The sequence below is a fragment of the Rattus norvegicus genome, chromosome 4 (genome assembly GCF_036323735.1).
Source record: "Rattus norvegicus strain BN/NHsdMcwi chromosome 4, GRCr8, whole genome shotgun sequence".
Taxonomy (NCBI): domain Eukaryota; kingdom Metazoa; phylum Chordata; class Mammalia; order Rodentia; family Muridae; genus Rattus; species Rattus norvegicus.
The window spans coordinates 75,737,860-75,756,197 of record NC_086022.1 but is presented as its reverse complement, the minus strand read 5'-3'; the positions used below and the strand labels follow the sequence as shown (position 1 = coordinate 75,756,197).

At 35.5% G+C, this 18,338-nt stretch overlaps 1 protein-coding gene across 1 annotated transcript in view; it reads right to left on the bottom strand.

Annotated features, from left to right (window-relative positions):
- Cntnap2 (contactin associated protein 2) overlaps positions 1-18,338 on the bottom strand; it is a 2,256,901-nt gene that overhangs the window by 1,610,061 nt on the left and 628,502 nt on the right. The gene's annotated exons all lie outside the window — the stretch shown is intronic.

Below are 18,338 nucleotides of genomic sequence, written 5' to 3'. Positions count from 1 at the left end.
AAAGAACATGTCCCCGGAAGACTGTTGCCTCTTTGTTTAAGGAGGATATCTTGCAGTTTAGTGATTCACCTTATATCCTTGGCCACTTCCCAATACTCCCCCACCCTAAGCTTCAATTCCTGCCTCAGAGCTTTAAATGCTGTACATTCCTCTCAATAAACGAGACCTTGACAACAGAACCTTGCTTGGTCTCCTTCTTTTCTCCTCCCCATGACACTCATGTAGAGCCTCTTCAGGACCTTGAATAACTGAACCCGCTGGACGGGTCAGTGGTATATGCCCAAAGACTGGACAATAAATTAATGTGGTATAGAAGATATAAGTAAGTGTTTTTAGTGTTATTTGTAAATAAAATTGAAATGCCAACCAATATGATAAAGTCACTTATTGCCGAATAGTTTTTAAATACAATTAATTATCTAGACAGCCTGGGCTTTCTACAGATTCTCCTGTCTCCACCTTCCACCTTTCCACAGAAGCACTGGGATCGTAGATCTGTACCTATGTATCCCAGGTTTTACTTGCATTCTGAGGATTTGAACTTACGTCTTTAGGCATGTAGAGCAAGTGTTTTCCCCACTGAGCAGTCTCCTAAGGCTGGTTGTCATTTTCTTTTTTCCATGTGAAAAGGTTTAATGAGAGAATAAGAGTTGAAGAGAAGAGGAGTAAAGGCTGGCCATGAGCACATGGAGGGAAAGGGGAGGGAAATGAGGAGAGAAGGGATAAAGGGCAAGAGGGAATGAGGGCAAGAGGAAAGAGCAAGAGTAAGAGATGAGAACAAGAACTTTCCTTTCCTTACATGAATTGCTTTGTAAGTTTTCGTTCATCCATTGTATTAATAAAGGGGAATATTTATACTAACACTTGACCATATATAAATCTTATTATAAATGTGTTTGTCATTTCCATATTCACTATGAATAACTGTTCTGGTTCAATCATCCAGAAAATATTTATAAAACCCTTCTAGGTGTCAGCTGCTGAGGGTTCTTATAGAATTTTTCACAGCCCTTTCTTGCTGTACATACTTGCAAATATGTTCTAAGCATCTAACTAATTCACTTGAACAGAAATCCAAAATATTTTTATTTAATGAAGGAATTTATCATGTGGGAAGTCAAATATTTAATATTCTTTCAATGGTCGGAGCATGGTTGTCTTTTGTGTGAAGAAAGTGATAAATGTAAGTGCTATAATAGGTTCTGTGTCAGGTAAGTGATCATTCTGTGCAAGCCACAGTAAACTCTTGTGTAACTCCCCATGAGGAAGGCTCAGCTATTGCAACTTGAAATCTAGTGACTTCTATTTGTTCCCTGCATTTCTTCATATTTATTAAAGTGATTTTCTTTTAAACTTATTGAAGCACGTGTTTGCGCATTTGAGCATGCGCCATGTGTATACAGATGCCACTGGAAGATGGGAAAGGGTCTTGGATTTCCTAAAGCTGAATTACAGGAGCTTATGAGCTTCCCCAGTGGGCGGTAAGAACTGAACTCTGACCCTTTGCAAGAGCAGGAGGTGTCATGGACTGCAGTGCCATACTAATATTTATGAATGCCAACTGGGACACAGGCTCACAAAGAGGCAGGAAACACCCATACTTCCAGGAAATTATGAGTTCTACTGGGGATAGGCAGGTCCCTGCACACCGACCCACTGCTTCGCTGTGCAATTTCCCTTCTTGTATATGTCACTAGTGAAGTCTGAATCGAGAAAGATCTACATATTTACATTAACTTAAAATAATTTCTCGGAATCTCCAGAAGGAAAGGTCCACTCATTGGCAGTATTCAGAAGAGTAGACTTCGGTTATTCTCCTTGCTAAGCAAAGCAAAGCAGAGCAAAGCAAAAGAAAACCAAAAAACCCCAAACAAGACAGGAACAACAGCAATAAGAACAACAAAGCAACCGAACAACTAATAAATAAACACACAAAAATAAAAAACAAAAGAAAACAAACAAACCAAACCAAACCAAACCAACAAGGAGGAGCAGCAGGGTGTCTTATTTGGTGTAAATATGTTTTGCTGTGCCTGTTTTAGTTAATTGATAGGACACACATATGTATACCAGTCAGCTCCTAAGCCAACATTCCCACTGCCTCCTTAGAACATAGATGTTAGTCTGGAGTCTGATCCCTAACCCTACAAAAAGTTAAACTCTCTAAGAGTTTTTCTATTTTCCCTAGATGATATTCTTGACTTCATGCATATTCAATGGTGTGCATTCTCACCAAGAAGATGTATAGGCCCGTTATTAGCCTTCGTGGGGTTGCCTACATACATTAACTCTTTACAAAATTAAATATCTGGTCTTTCTCTTTGATATGGGCTTGGATTGTATCTAAATTCTAATCATTAGAGCAGATAAAGTTTAAAAAAATGGATCCTTCTTTAGACCTTAGCTTAAAAAGATTTTCTTGATCTAATGAGGATATGCCTGAATTATCACAACACATGCCATGATGGGGATCACAATCTTTTCCTTGACAAGTGGGTAGAAGTAGGCTAAGCTGGTCAGGGAGGGGTGTACTGATAATGGTGATGAGTCAGCGTTTTCTCAGTGCTTCAGTGGTTGGGGAGTGGACAAGGTATGAGTCCAGGTATAGATCCTGGCAAGGGTCCTAAGAATTAGGAGATTTGGCTCTTTGTGTACATCATTTAATTAAAGTCAAAATATTCAGATGACACTAGTTACAGGAGTATATTTAATGTATGTGACAGTTTTTAGTGTAATGACTACACTCCGTGAATTTCAAATCAGAAAGAAAATAACAAAATTATTTTTCCATCTAGTAATTTACACAAGTAATTATTTTGTTCACTTAAGGGAGGAAATGGTTAGAGGGTTACTGAAAACATAAGTGTTCTAACTACCAGATAAATATAGTTTATTCATCTTTTTATTAACAAGATAATTAGAGCTGAAAATAAAATTTGAGGCCACCTGCCTCTGTCACTCCTTGACTGAAGCCTTAATATTATCTAGATTGAAGTTTTTGTCTAAAAATCACCAATAGAAAAAGAACAGATCAGCAGGAAGGAAAGCACATATTTCTGACACACTCAAAGTTCTCTTACTATATTGTAATGGCATATCAGTAGAACTTAGAAATACTCTATAGAAAACCGTATGCTAATTCACAGTAAAATGACAATTATATGATTAATTAATTTATATGCAAGTCTCTAAATATGCATGCAGTAATACGACATTGCCAATAGTCTATGCAAGAATGTAAAAGAAATATGTCAGCCAATGCCTTTCAAATGATAGCAATAGATGAAGACAGAGATGTGGCAACTTTTCAAAGCAAGAGCACGACAATTCAGACAGATCTACTATTGACTGGGAGTAGAAAATTGCCTTGTATGTCTAATTTTTATTTTTTCACATTTAGTCTGTGATGGAATCATTTAAAATGATTGAAAAGATAAGTTCTAAAGACTATACTTTAATTCCAGAAATTTAATTTTTAGAAAGAAAACAGAAATAGGATTAATCTCAAGATCAATATAGGAAGAATAGCAAATATATCTCAGCTGTCTACTGTGAACTCCATAATTTTCCTGAAATTTATACACACAGACCAAGTGACTCACTCCTCTGTTCAACACTCTCTCCACACACAATTTAGTCCAGTCCTAAACACCAGGTCCTCCTCAGACACCAACAGGTGCTTCGCAAGTTATTTATTACGCACTATATTACACACAACACACTCTTTCCCTGGATATCCATGGTAACTACAGGATTTGTTTTAGAAGAAGAGAGATTTGTGCCAGGATCCAGATACTGGCAAGATGAAACTATTTTACCACAATTATTGTGGGTGTGTTTTGCTACAAACAGAAAATATTTATAGTACTTCCACCCCCATAGCCTCTAAATGAGGAGGAAACAACACTAGGGGATGGTGGTGAGACAGATGGGCTTGTAAACATATTAGTCCCTGGGAAGGCACCGGGGATTGCATTCAGTATACCCCCTCGGAACCCAAAAATCTGCAGATGCTCAAATCCTTTATGTAATGAAACTTCTGATCCAAAGTAACCTGTGTGCTTTCATTTCTTCATGTACTTTAAATAGCCTGAAGACTATTTTCTATGCTTAATACAATGTTAATTCTATGCAAATACTTTTTATAATGTATTGTTTAGAAAATGGGACAAGAAAGAAATCTATTGTATTTAGTAAATTTAATTTTTCCCAAGTCTTTTCAGTTTATGATTGGTTGATGCTGAACCAACAATTGTCTGTAGTATAATCCTCTATAAATGGTATATATATATATATATATATATATATATATATATATATATATATATATGTGTGTGTGTGTGTGTGTGTGTGTGTGTGTGTGTGTGTATGTGTGTATGTATGTATATATATATATATTGTGTGTGTGTGTGCATGTGTGAGTGTGTGTATGTATATGTTAGTGCTGTTTTTCTATACTCTCTAATACATTCTTTACGGTTCAAGGATAAACTGCATCCTCTCAATGAAAATAACTATATGAAAAAATTGTGGAAATTTATCCAGAAAACAAAAGACTCAGGTAGCAACAGAGTTTCAACACTTGTCCATAGGCTCTGCTTTAGCATCTGGAAAGTTCTACTTAAAGTGAAATGTTAACTCTGTCTTATTTTCTGGATAAAATATCATGATACTGGCTGCATGAAAGTTTATGGGGGCTCCCAGGTTACTAAAGTGAGAACAGAAGGTGTAGGTGAACTGGCTTAAGTCATCTGACTGGATGAACAATGAGGTGGATAGATGGCAGGGCTGTAGGAATGTAAGTTGCTGACCTGGGATTTGAGTGAGAGCTCATGATGACAACAGGAAGAGAGAAATAAAAATAGAGATATTCATTTATGAATATTTAAGTATAAAATAAAGTTAATAAATGTAATAATACATATTTAATAAATAATAGATTTCATAAATTTTAAGTATGTTTACTAGAGTTGCTAAGGACTTTAAAGATCAATTTTCAAGCTGATAAATTTCTTTTCTATAACTTTTGGATACTTACTGATGCCTTTCATTTTTCCAATCTACTATGTGAGCTCTTCAATATGGAACATGCTACCTTTTAGCCATAAACCCATAAACAAAGCGGTAATAACAGAAGTTTATATTAAGCGTCTGTTAAAGCTCTAGTCTTACACTTCTATCCCTACAAAGACTCTTGAGTTATGCACACTTCTAAACGTACACTTGACATTCAGGTGACTGAACAAAAGCCTGAATAAAATTAGTTTGAACCCTGCCAAGTCTGACTCCAAAGCCCTTATTGTCCATTCCCATGATTAAATTTTATTCTTTAAAAACAAAAGATTCTTAAAAATTGTAAATCTTTAAACATCTCCGTAACTTGCTTTAAAATGTTTTCTTTTAAATTATGGAGACATGAAAAATACATCAAAGGCCCAAGAGTCTGTCTCCAGAGACTTAACAGTAAGAAGATTCGATGAACTACTTAATAGGCAAATCAAATCCTTTTAAAAAGTAATGAAGTGGCACTAGTGCAATACTGAAATAAAGGCTAAAAGCATCATGCACCATTAGCAACATTGTCTACTGATGCCATTTGAATCTGGGGTTAAAGATGAGCCCCTATCTGTTTCTTCTGAGACAACTGGCCAATTCACAAAACAAGAACAAGTAGTTATTTGTTACAAGGAACTGGGAAGGAAATGAAAAACAGAAAGTTTATTAAAAAGAGAGATCACGGAGTAAAAAAAAAAAGAGAGAGATCACATAAAAATATGGAAACATTTAACTACCTCAAGCTTATTTATTTAGCTTTACATGTGATTATCGATTTCCAACTCATTTTAAATGTATAGGGGTATTTTGCTTGCCTGTGTATCTGCATACCATGTGTGTGCCTGTTGGTGTCAACTAAGGTGAAAATTTCTAGTTTCTTTAAAAACTCAGATGTGTCATGTGATATTTTTCTGAAAACTGTCTTGTGGAGGGCATGTGATGTTTTGCTGAAAAGAGATAAATGAAAGGACACCTGGAAAGAATGTGAATGGACCCCACAAAATGAGAAAATGCTCCTGCATTGCTGTGTCGTGCAACCCTTCAGTTCTTCCCATTTTATTCCTTCAGATTCTGGCTGCTTTCTGCTGCTTTCTGCTGATTCAGCAGAACTTTGCTATTCTACTGGATCTTGTTTTGTTACCACTACTGATTCATATTTGGTATTTGCTACTGAACAGAACAGCTGGTATCCTGACCATAATGAGCAAAATTGTCCCCCAAAGAACTACTTCTAAACATGTACACAACACCTATTCATATTAACCTTCTTTTCCCCCTACTTCTGATTGGTAGGCTGGAAGGGACGTTAAATCATTTGCAAACCTAAATAAAGTAAGTTTTGAAAAAAATCTAGGGCTGGAGAGATTGCTCAGTGGTTAAGAGCACTGACTGCTCTTCCTAGAGGTCCTGAGTTCAAATCCCAACAACCACATAGTAGCTCACAACCATCTGTAATGAGATCTGATGCCCACTTCTGATGTGTCTGAAGACAGCTACAGTATACTTATATATAATTAATAAATCTTAACAAAAAATTAATCTAAGCCTGTAGTCAACTGAGACCAGTAGAGGGCGTTGGGACTCCTGGGACTGAAGTTACAGAGGACATAGTCCCTCATGTAGGACCTGGGACTTGTTTTCAGGTCCTTTGGAAGAGCAGCTAGAAGTCTTACCTGTTGTATTATCTCTCCAACCTTTTATTTTCAAGTGTTTTGAATACCAAATTGAAATTAATTTTGATCAATAAATTATTTTTTCTCTAAATTTTTATTTGTTTTCTTCTGATTTTACATTTTAGTCTTTTAATTTTTGTATTTTTGATTCCTTTTTTGGTTTGCTTACCTTGGGACTTTTGAAGGTTTCTCAGTGGGATCTGAGGTTCAAGGATTCAGTTAGATTGGTCATTGATCTATCTCCTAGGATCTGCCTACCCAGCCCCTTTCCAGCACTTGAATTACAACAATTTACCATATTTAGCTTTTAGCAAATGCTCCACATTTGAAACACATTCTTATGCTTACCTGACAACCATTGTCTGGATTATGCTCTCTCCCCATCTAATTTCTGACACTGTAAACAGTGTATTTGATTTCATTTTAGTCCGTTTTGGTATTAGATAACCTGCCTTTACTTTCCGCCTTTTTTTCAAACATAATGTTTTTGTTGATTATTTTGGAATATCACATAATGCATCCCAATCATATTCACTTCTCAATCCTCCTTTCTCCCAGCCTTATGACCTTCTCCTACACAAAAAGGAAGAAACAAAAACAAAAGCCAATTTGTGCTGCTTTTATATTCACTGGACTGTGGTTTAATATTCAATTTGTGAATGCAGAAGTCACCCTTACCTATATTTTGATAAATTTAAAATATGCATATATATATATGTATGTGTGTGTGTGTGTGTGTGTGTGTGTGTGTGTGTGTATCCACATGGGTTCATCCACATGGGTTTACATGTGTTAACGTTTAGTTTTGCCTTTCCAAATTGAGAGATAAGAAATAGTAGATGAATAATTTCATTGACTTAATGTCATTTAGCAGCAAATAAAATATGGCCATTAAAATTTTACTAACCCTTTAATGTCTCACAGTTATTTAGAAGCCAAAGTAGTACTGAAAAATCACCTGCAAATGCATGTGTCTTGAGGAGGCGATACAGTATTATCTAAAGGTTTTTTCATGGTTAGCCTGACATTTGTACAATATGAGAAATTCTTTTTAAATCTACTTGTTATGAAACTTAGAGTAAATTCTTAGAATTGCTACTGTCAAATAAAAAAAGCAGTATATCACTTGCTACTCTTCTCATCAGTTAATCTGACATAAATGATTTGTATTCGGGGACTGAGAATACTCAGTGGTTAAGAACAGGTACTGTTCTTGTAGAGGACCTAAGTTTGATTTCTAGAACTCACATTATACATCTACAATGGTCTTTATATCTCTAGCAACTGGAACTTCAGTGCATTCTTAGGCATGATTCACAGAGGAACATACATTTAAAATTAAAAATGAAATATATAAAAAGTGTATCCATCTTTAATTGGAGTAATCATGTGTCCCTGCAAGTATGCCTTCAGTGGTTATCAAAGAAAATCACTGTAAATTAACTTTAAAAGTTTCAAATGGATCATGGCTCAATAAATTTTAAAAATGTGCTCAAATGAAAAATAGTTAATTATTCAAGACATGAAACCAAGAGATAGCTTTTGGTTATTCAAATATTTTCTCTTCTTTTAAAAACATATTATGATTCTCAGGAATATCACCTCTGTGTTACAGTAATAAGTAGATACATTGTTACTTTTTATCTACAAAAGAGTTAGAGTACCAAATCTGAGCATTGTATCTAGAAGCCAACTTTGTGTAGTTAACTTGTGCTATCTGGACATATTTATATATTTTGGGGATAACCTTAAGGGGTTAAAATAATCTATACAATTAAAATGCATATAATCATATGAATACCTCTTAATGGTTTGTAGAGAGCTGTGACATGCCGCGCCTCAAAGTTGGCTGGTTTCCGCCTTCCACCCTCCCAATGGTGAGCACTCCTTGCAGTAAACAAGTCCTTATTTGGCTATGTCTGCCTGGCCCACTAGCTTCCGCATAGTGACAGCCTATCTACATGACCCATGTGGCTTGCTAGGACTAGCCAGAGCTAGCTATTTAAGTGTGGTGCACGTTCCCCGGGAGAAGAAAGAGAGAAGGAGAAAGAGGGAGAGAGAGTCAGAAGAGAGAAAGGACAGAGGAGAGAGAAGAGAGAGAGCCAGAAGAGAGAGTCAGAAAAGAGAGAGTCAGAAGGGAGAGAGTCAGAAGAGAGAAGACAGAGGAGAGACAGTCAGGAGAAAGAGTCAGAAGAGAGACAGTAAGAAGAGATAGAGGTCAGAAGATTGTATCAAGGTTCCTGAGTAAAACTGCTTGAAGAAGATCTCCTCTGGTCATGTCTTCCTTCCTGGTCGAGGTTGGGCACGGCAATGGTTTACAAAAGCATCTATAGTGTTTGTAAAATAATGTTGATTATCAGTGGAAGATTTCTAGAGTTCATTTTCAAATACTAAGAGAGCATGGGATCACGGGCTGGGAATATGGCCTGTGCTCCCTTTGGAGATCTATTATTGAGGCAAACAAAACCAATAATGCACTATATTAACCAGCTTGCTCTTAATTATTTCCATTGATTTACTATTTACTGTGAGAAAGTTGTTTTTGTTTGTAGCTTAATTCTTAATGTAAAGATATGCCATGTATTCAAAACTGCATGAATGTGCCTACTTGGAAAATCAATCAATGAATAATGGGGGAGAGCTTTTCTTTTTCCATAATTTCAGAATTGATTAGGGAAGAAATCTAGCTTGTTTCCAAAAATCTGTGAACTCCAGGGAGCATCTTTGTCATCTGAACAAAATACAAAGTACTTTGTTATATTATTTAGTGACTTTATTCGTGCACACCTGGTTTTCATGTAAATCTGAGAAATTAAAAAGAGTAAGTCATGAAGTTAAAAATAACAGGAAGACAATTAAAAAAACAGCAGAACCAAGTAATAATTTCAGAAAGATCAAAACTGACAACCCTTTAGCCACTTTTGGGGGAAAAAAGTAGATTTACATAGGAGAAACTAAAATGTTAAAAAATGGCATTAAAATAGTACTAAAGAAATACATGGGACCATAGGATCTTCCTGGGTCTATACCAAATTTGTTAAGTGACTTAGGGGAAATGGATGACTTCCCAGAAAAGTATACATTAATGTGGTTGAATCATAAGGAATATTAGACTAGTTTAGAATAATAGTATGAAAGTTAGATCAACAATTTAACCACGCAAAAAAGCAGTAATGTAAAGCATAGTCAGGAGGTATCATGGGGGAGCACAACCAAATATTTAGGGTGAGATGAAGGTCAATGCTCTTCAAGTTCTCTCTGCAATGTAAAGAACATGAAGCACTTCCAAACTCAGCTTATATGCTCAGTATTTATGTTCATATTAATGCTTGAAAAGTGGTGCAATCACTTCAGCTCAGCAAGGCAAAGTGTTTGGTGGACCAGACCGGCAATCAGGGTTGTGTCTGTAGATGCCACTATAGAACAACAACAAAAATCTATTCACCAAAGTTGTTCTTCTACAGCAGACACACTCATCTAATGGCATCACACACACACACACACACACACACACACACACACACACACACACACACACCACAGACACCATCATGAGGGTTATGAAAATGCTACATGAAAATAATGATAAAGTGGTCTTGTAAATTATTCGGTAATATACTAAAAATAAAATAGAAGAGCCCATTAATAGGATTTGTACCCATTGCAATAAAGTTAGATTTAACTTTGGATACAAGCATGTGTCAAGCAATGTAAATAAAATCTACGACATGTCATATGGTAAAAGGTAAGGTTTATATGACCTTGTCAACTACTGTGAAAACACTTTTGCCAAAATTCATTAAGCATTTGTTATTTTAAAAATGTTAGTAACTTAGCTATAGAAGAATTGTGTCTCGACAAAGTAAAGGTCATTTATAATAAATGCACAGCTAATATATTCTAAGGGAAAACACTATTATCATTTCTAATAAAATAGGAAACAAAGCAAGGAGTCCCTCTTATATTTGTGTGAACAAAACCTTCTACTGGCCTGAAGCTTACAAGATAGGCTAAGGTTGCTAGTACTGACTCCTGCCTGAGCTGAGATACTTGAGAATGTTCAACCCACTCATAGCATTTTTTTACTGTCTTTTAACATAGGTTATGGGGCCAGAACTTCTAAGTGGCATAATCTTTACCAGCTGAGTTATATCCTCAGTCCAAGGGTTCCATTCTTCACATCTACCTTTTACAAGGATATTGTTATAATAATTTGGAAATAATAAATGGCAATAAATAAAAAGAAGGGAGAAAGGATTGAGGGAGAGAGGAGAGAGAAAGAGAGAAGAGAAAGAGAGAGAGAATGAAAATAAAATAAAATTAGAAAGTAACCTGACATAGCCAGAATATGGCAAATACATAGGCAAATGCCAGCAGCAAACCACTGAACTGAGAACGGGACCCCCTCATTGAAGGAATCAGACAAAGGACTGAAAGAGCTGAAGGGGCTTGACACTCCATATGAACAACAATGCCAACCAACCAGAATTTCCAGGGACTAAGTCACTACCTAAAGACTATACATGAACTAACCCTGGGCTCCAATGAATAGCCTAGTAAGGGCACCAGTGGAAGGGGAAGCCCTTGGTCCTGCCAAGGCTGGACCCCCAGTGAACGGGATTGTTGGGGGAAAGGCAGCAATGGGGGGAGGATTGGGAGGGGAACACCTATATAGAAATGGAGGGGGAGGGGTTAGAGGGATGTTGGCATGGAAACTGGGAAAGGGAATAACATTGGAAATGTAAATAAGAAATACCCAATTTAATAAAGATGAAAGAAAAAAGGAAGCAATCTGTCTCCAGTTTTCATGGACATTATGTTTTTCATGTAGATAATGATAAATATATCATGACAAGACCCTTAGAACTGATAACTCATTCAGTAAAGCTGTAGGATACAATATTAATATAAATGAATAATCAGGAAAATAATCTCATTTACAAGAGTATAACATGAATAAAATACATAGTAATAAGTTTGACTAGGAAGTTGGTACTATACACCCTGAAAACCACAATATATGGATAAGAGTTTTGCAGGCATAATAGATAAATTTTAAAAGAATCTTGAGAATAAATGAAGCTAGATTACTACAATCTGCATTTGCAGTGTAGTACTGGGTAACATGACTGTGCTCATTATATCCACTCAATGTTGATCCTGAGCAAGCATGTAGAGCAACAGAGAGACTTATGAAAACATTAAAGTATAAGTAGTACATTGAAATTTGAGAAACACAGAAACACATGCAGAATAGACAGAAGAAAAAGTTAATGCTTATTTGTAGAAGAGAATGTGTCTACATGCAAATGAATGAGACTGAACCCTTTTCTTCCACTTTAAAAATATTTTTCAAGTACACAAAAGTATACAAAGTATACAAAATGAAAAATATTAAAGAATAAAGCATGCAGAAGATAACATCAGGGGAAAGTTCACTGACATTGATTTTTTTTTTTGACAGCAAATCATTGAATAGTGTTCTAAAACACAGGAACCATAAAAAACAGTGAAGCAACATCAAATAACAGAGTTTCTATACAGCAAACATAAAACAAAAATACACAATGCAGAATGGAGAGAGTATTTACACACCTTAGACTGATGAAGGATTAACACAAAAATACAGCATTCAATTGCCATGTACCACACTGGTTAGAAGTCTAGTTTATGACAAAATGCTGACCAAAACTTGTTTGGGAAGAAAACTCCAAAACAAGGAGGAAAACTACACCCCCCCCCAACAGAAAAAGGCAAGAAACTAATCTCATAACAAACTCAAAAGAAGAGAACCATGCAAGCATGATTCCACCTCTAACAACAAAAATAACAGGAAGCAATAATCATTGCTCCTTAATATCTCTCAAAAATCGATTGACTCATTCTCCAATAAAGAGACATAGACTAACAGGCTAGATATATAAACAGGACCCACCATTTTGCTGTGACAATGAGAAACAGTACCTCAAAATAAAAGGTTAGAAAAAAATTTCCAAGCAAATGGTCCCAAGAAACAAGCTGGAGTAGCCATTCTAATATTCAGTAAAATAGACTTTCAACTGAAGATGGGGAAGGACACTAAATACTCATCAAAGGAAAAAATCTACCAAGAGGAACTCTCAATTCTGAACATTTTGCCCCAAATGCAAGGGCACCCACAACTGTAAAAGAAGCATTACTGAAGCTCAAAGAACACATTGAACTTCACACAATAATAATAGGAGAATTTAACACCCCACTCTAACCAATGGACTGATTATGGAAACAGAAACTGAACAGAGACACAGTGATACTAACAGAGGTTACGAACCAAATGGATTTAACAGATATCTAAATAACATTTCACCCTAAAACAAAAGAATATACCTTCTTCTTAGCACCTCACTGTACCTTCTACAAAACTGACCATACAATCAGATGCAAAAAAGCCTCAACCACTACAAGAAGATTGAAATAATTCCATTAATCCCATCAGATCAACATAGAATAATGCTGGTCTTCAATAACAACAAAAACAACAGAAACCCCACATACACATGTAAGCTGAACAACTCCTATATAAGGATAACTTGGTCAGGGAAGATATTAAGAAAGAAATTAAAGACTTTTTAAGAATTTATTGAAAATGATGGCACAACACACCCAAACTTATGAGATACCATGAAATCAGCGCTAAGAGGAAATCTCATAGCTCTGAGTGCTTTCATAAAGAAATTGAAGACAGCATACACTAGCAACTTAACAGCACATCAGAAAGCTCTAGAACAAAAGGAAGCAAATACACCCAAGAAGAGTAGATGTCAGGAAATAATCAAATTCAGGGCTGAAATAAACTAAGTAGAAACAAGGAAAACTGTACAAGAATCCACAAAACCAAGGTCTACTTCTTTGAGAGAAATAGCAAGATAGATAAACCTGTAGCCTGATTAACCAGAAGGTACAAAGAAAATATTCAAATTAACAAAATCAGAAATGAAAATGGAGAGATAACAACAGAAACTGAGAAAATTAAAAAAAATTATCAGATCCTACTACAAAAGTCTATACTCAACAAAACTGGAAAATCTGGAGAAAATGGACAATTTTCTAGACTTTGTGTCATAGTTAAATCAGGTTCTAATAAAACATCTAAACAGTCCCATAACCCCTAAAGAAAGAGAAGCAGTCATTAAAATCTCCCAACCAAAAAAAATAAAGAAAGAAAGAAAGAAAGAAAGAAAGAAAGAAAGAAAGAAAGAAAGAAAAAAGAAAAAGGCCAGGATCAGGTGGGTTTAGTGCAGAATTCTATCAGTCCTTCAAAGACAACCTAAAACCAATACTCTTCGAACTATTTCGAAAACTAGAAACAGAGGGAACATGCTTATATCTAAATCACACAAAGACCCAACAAAGAAAGAGAACTTCATACCAATTTCCCTTATGATTATCGATGCAAAAATACTTAATAAAATTCTCCCAAACGGAATCCAGCCATAGTATTTAATACATTTCTGACACATCTCCCTAGGGATAGTATTGACCACAGTGAGCTGGGACTTCCTGCACCAAGCAGTGATCCACAAAATGCTCCTCTGGATATCCGCATGTACTGCATATTTTGCTGAGGTCCTTTCTTCCCAATTATGTGAATGAAACTGAAATTAACTCTCTTTTTTGCCCCCCTCTCTCTCTCTCTCCTCTCTCTCTCTTTTCTCTCTCTCTCTCTCTCTCTCTCTCTCTCTCTCTCGCCGCACACATGCACGCACACAGGCACACACACAACACACAGATACGCACATAGAAATACACACATATGTAGAGATACATGGGGAAGGGATTACTTGTGTGCTGCTAGTAGGAATGTAGATATGTGTAGACACTATGGAACTCAGAATGGAAAATATTTCTGAAAAACTAAAAACAACAGAGAACTACTACGCTATTCAGGAGTAAAAATTCTAGGTGTATGTCAAACAGACCAACATCTCCTTGATCATTGTCATAGTTCACAAAACCAAAACCCGGAAAGAACCTACAGATGAATGAATAAAGTCACTGTGTATGTCTATGTATATGTGTATCTTCATGTATGTGTATACACAACCACCAGCAATGTCAGTCATAAAAATCAGGGAAATCCTGTCATTCATTAAGAAAAACAGATGAACACATAATAACCTCAACTTTTAGAATATTTCAAGTGCTTCAGTTACAAGTATCATGTGATTATAAGGGAATATATATAATTAATTTTAATTATTCTAAGTATACTAGGTAAGATTCAAAAATAAAAATTGAATAAGCATCTTTATACGTGGAATGCCTCCAAAACAAGCATAGGGGATTGGGAGGTGGAATGGCAGAGGTCAGGGACTGATGAGTGCACAAACAGGAAATTCAGATATATTTTTTAAAAAATATTCTTTACATATGCTACATCCATCCTGCAGTCTTGTCTGCTTCTCTGCTCCTTCCAGTACCTACTCCTATCTCACTTTTCCCCAAGATCCACTCCTATATTTCCCTAAACAACACCCAAAGCTCCCTCCCATGAATATAAACATCCTCATATTAAAGAAGTTCTGATTTTGAAATGAACAAGAGCTAGAACTTCAGTGCAGATCCGGAGGCTGATGGGCATGTTAATTTAATTGAGATAATTACCACATGGTTTACATATGAACCTAACATTCATATGATACGTCTTGAATATAAACTATCTTGGCTAATTAAACATTTAAAATACACATTATTTTATCTTTCAAAAAAAAAAAAACCTACTGTCAGTAACTACAACCATGAAAACAAAACAAAAGAACAGCAACTGAAACAGAGCTCAACAGAAGCAGAAACCGGTTATCCCAGACTTTTTGAATCATGTTTTCAACTTAGAATGATAAAGCTGTCTCAGTAGAAATGCATTCCACCAACATTTTGCAATTGGTTTACATTCTTTGCAATGCTCACAATCAATGCACAGGACCCTGTTAGAATGCACAAAATAGAAATCATAAATATCCATTGAAAAGTATTTGAGATATATACAATACTATTGCCTTTAGGGCTTAATTTTGTATATTGTAAGGAGATGAAAATAAAGCCCCGAGGCAGGAAACACACTATATCCTTCAATGAATAAATTATATCAGAGAATGTGCTTGAGAGACTGGAGGAGACGCAGGCAGGCTGCTTCAGTAATAAACAGGGTCTCTGATGGAAACTAGTGAACTTTGCATGTTATAGTAGTATTAATACCATATAAATAATTTTGCTACATTTAGACATATTTTTACCATACAACTTTAAAATATGACAAAAACCCAAATCTTGGGCTTCTTGTAGCTGTTACCACAAGGAGTAATAGAATACATAGTAAATCAGAGGAAGAGTGTAGAACTTAATGCCAGAGATTTTTAAGTAAGACAAAGGAAAATAATCTTCATTTTGATATTAAGAAGCTATTACTGACTTTGTGAAGGATGTTTGTAATGAAGAATAGCTTTTAGCAGGAATTAGTTTCCAATGAGATGGGCATGAATGAGACAGTAACAATGATGTGAAGGAAGAGGGGAAAAAGGAGGACTGTGAGTAAATAAAAGAAGAAGATTTGTTGGTTCCCAAACTTTGGGTTGAATGAGGAAACTCATATTGTTATAATTGGGTTAGTATATCACAGTGAAAAATAGCAAGGTATCACAAATGTAAATCGTCATATCATTTATGGACTTTATGGCATTCAATATTCATCAAATATTTTATGTTCTCTTCTTTGTCTCAGTAATTTTGTTTCCAAGTACCCTCATCTCCCCAAGTGGGCAAAGACTTTCATAAAGAATGTTTATTACAGCAACATAAAACTGACAAACATGAAACTAACCTAAGTATCTAACAATAGATCATAACTAATAATAGGGAATCACTGTAAAATATTACCATGTTATTAAAAGTGTTCTAGTGTAGTTTCTATAGTTGTGATAAACACCATGATCAGAAGCAGCTCAAGACAGGAAAGAGGAAGGGGCTTATTTGGCCTACAGGACATGGTTCATAGTGAAGGGAAGCCGTGGCAGTGGCAGTACTCTAGAGGCGGGAACTGAAGTACAGACCATGGAAGGTTGGGGCTTACTAGATTACATCCCATGGATTGATTAGCTAATATTCTTATACAGACGAGGCATATTTGCCTAGGCATGGCACTTCTCTCATCAACATCTCTTTCTTACATCAATAAACAACAGCAACAATAATAAAAAAAAACAGAAAGAAAAATGTTCCAATAAACACGCTCACCAGCTAATCTGAAAGAGGTCATTCCTCAATCGAGATTTCTTTTTCCCAAGTATTTTTAGGTTGTGTCCGGATGACAAGAACTAACCATGGCAGATCAAATTTATCTAAATATATAACCAGAAGTCAAAACCAATAATAGGGAATCATTATAAAATATCACATTAATAAAATACGTATCACAATGAGGGATGGTTTAAAAATTACAAGGAACCAAATGCTTTAAAATGAGGATATATATTTATACTGTAAGATTCTAATATAATTTTGTATATGGAAATAGGATAAAACACTAAAATATTATCAATAGTTGGTTCTAAACTAAGATTATTTTAAATTTTTCAAAAATTTGATGATGTATTTGTCTGTCTTGATTCTTCAATTAAGAGCACTTGCTGTGTTTGCCATGGACCTACGTCAGGATTCCAACACAGAGCTGACATGGAAGTCAGGAGATTTATGAGTTACTTTTATCTTCCACGTTGTATTTTGATGATCTGCTTTGAATGGGTTGGCTAACCTATCCTACTGTAAAGACATTAACTTCCAATATTAATGGTCAGAATCACATCTCTCTCTCTTATTTCAAAAGGCAAAATTGAAGTTTACTGAAAAATGTTTTACTACAGACATAATGTATTAGGAGAATACGTGATATAACCAGGAAAGGGCTGTGGGAATTCTCAGGAGAGATAATCAGTCTTAGTACCTCTTCTTGTCCGAGGGGGATGTTCTCTAGCCATGGTTAGAAATGAGGTGAAAATAGAGAATAAATCCTGAGCCAATGCATATCAATGCCTATGTGAATTGTATGATACCTACATTTTATTGCAAATATGTTAGTAAACTATTCTCCCAACTCAAGCAATCACATCATAAATATTTACACTTTTTCATTGACTAGTTTGGGCTATAGACTTAAAATTTAACCCATGACCACTAGGACACTGAATCAGGATATGTGCAGTCAGAGAACAGGAAAGAGAGGTTAGTGCCTTAACCACACCACCATGTTGCAGGGAAACCTAAAATCATTCAAAGTTCCCCAAACTGAAAGAAATACATCAAACAAATCAAACAAATCAAACCAAACAAACAATTGAGAAAGAAACAAAAACAAAAATAACCCCCAAATTTTATCCTATGCATAAGCTGGATGAATAAATCTGAAGCAGAAACAGTTTTCTTAGTAAAAACAGTATTGTCTTGAAATTTTGGGTTTTTTTTTTTTTTACTAAAAGCATACATGATCGCCTGACACCATTCTTTTCTACAAAGAAAGGAGCCATTGTACTTGGCATCTGTCCCTTATTGACTCTTCTTGGGCCGTTGGCCTGTTTAATA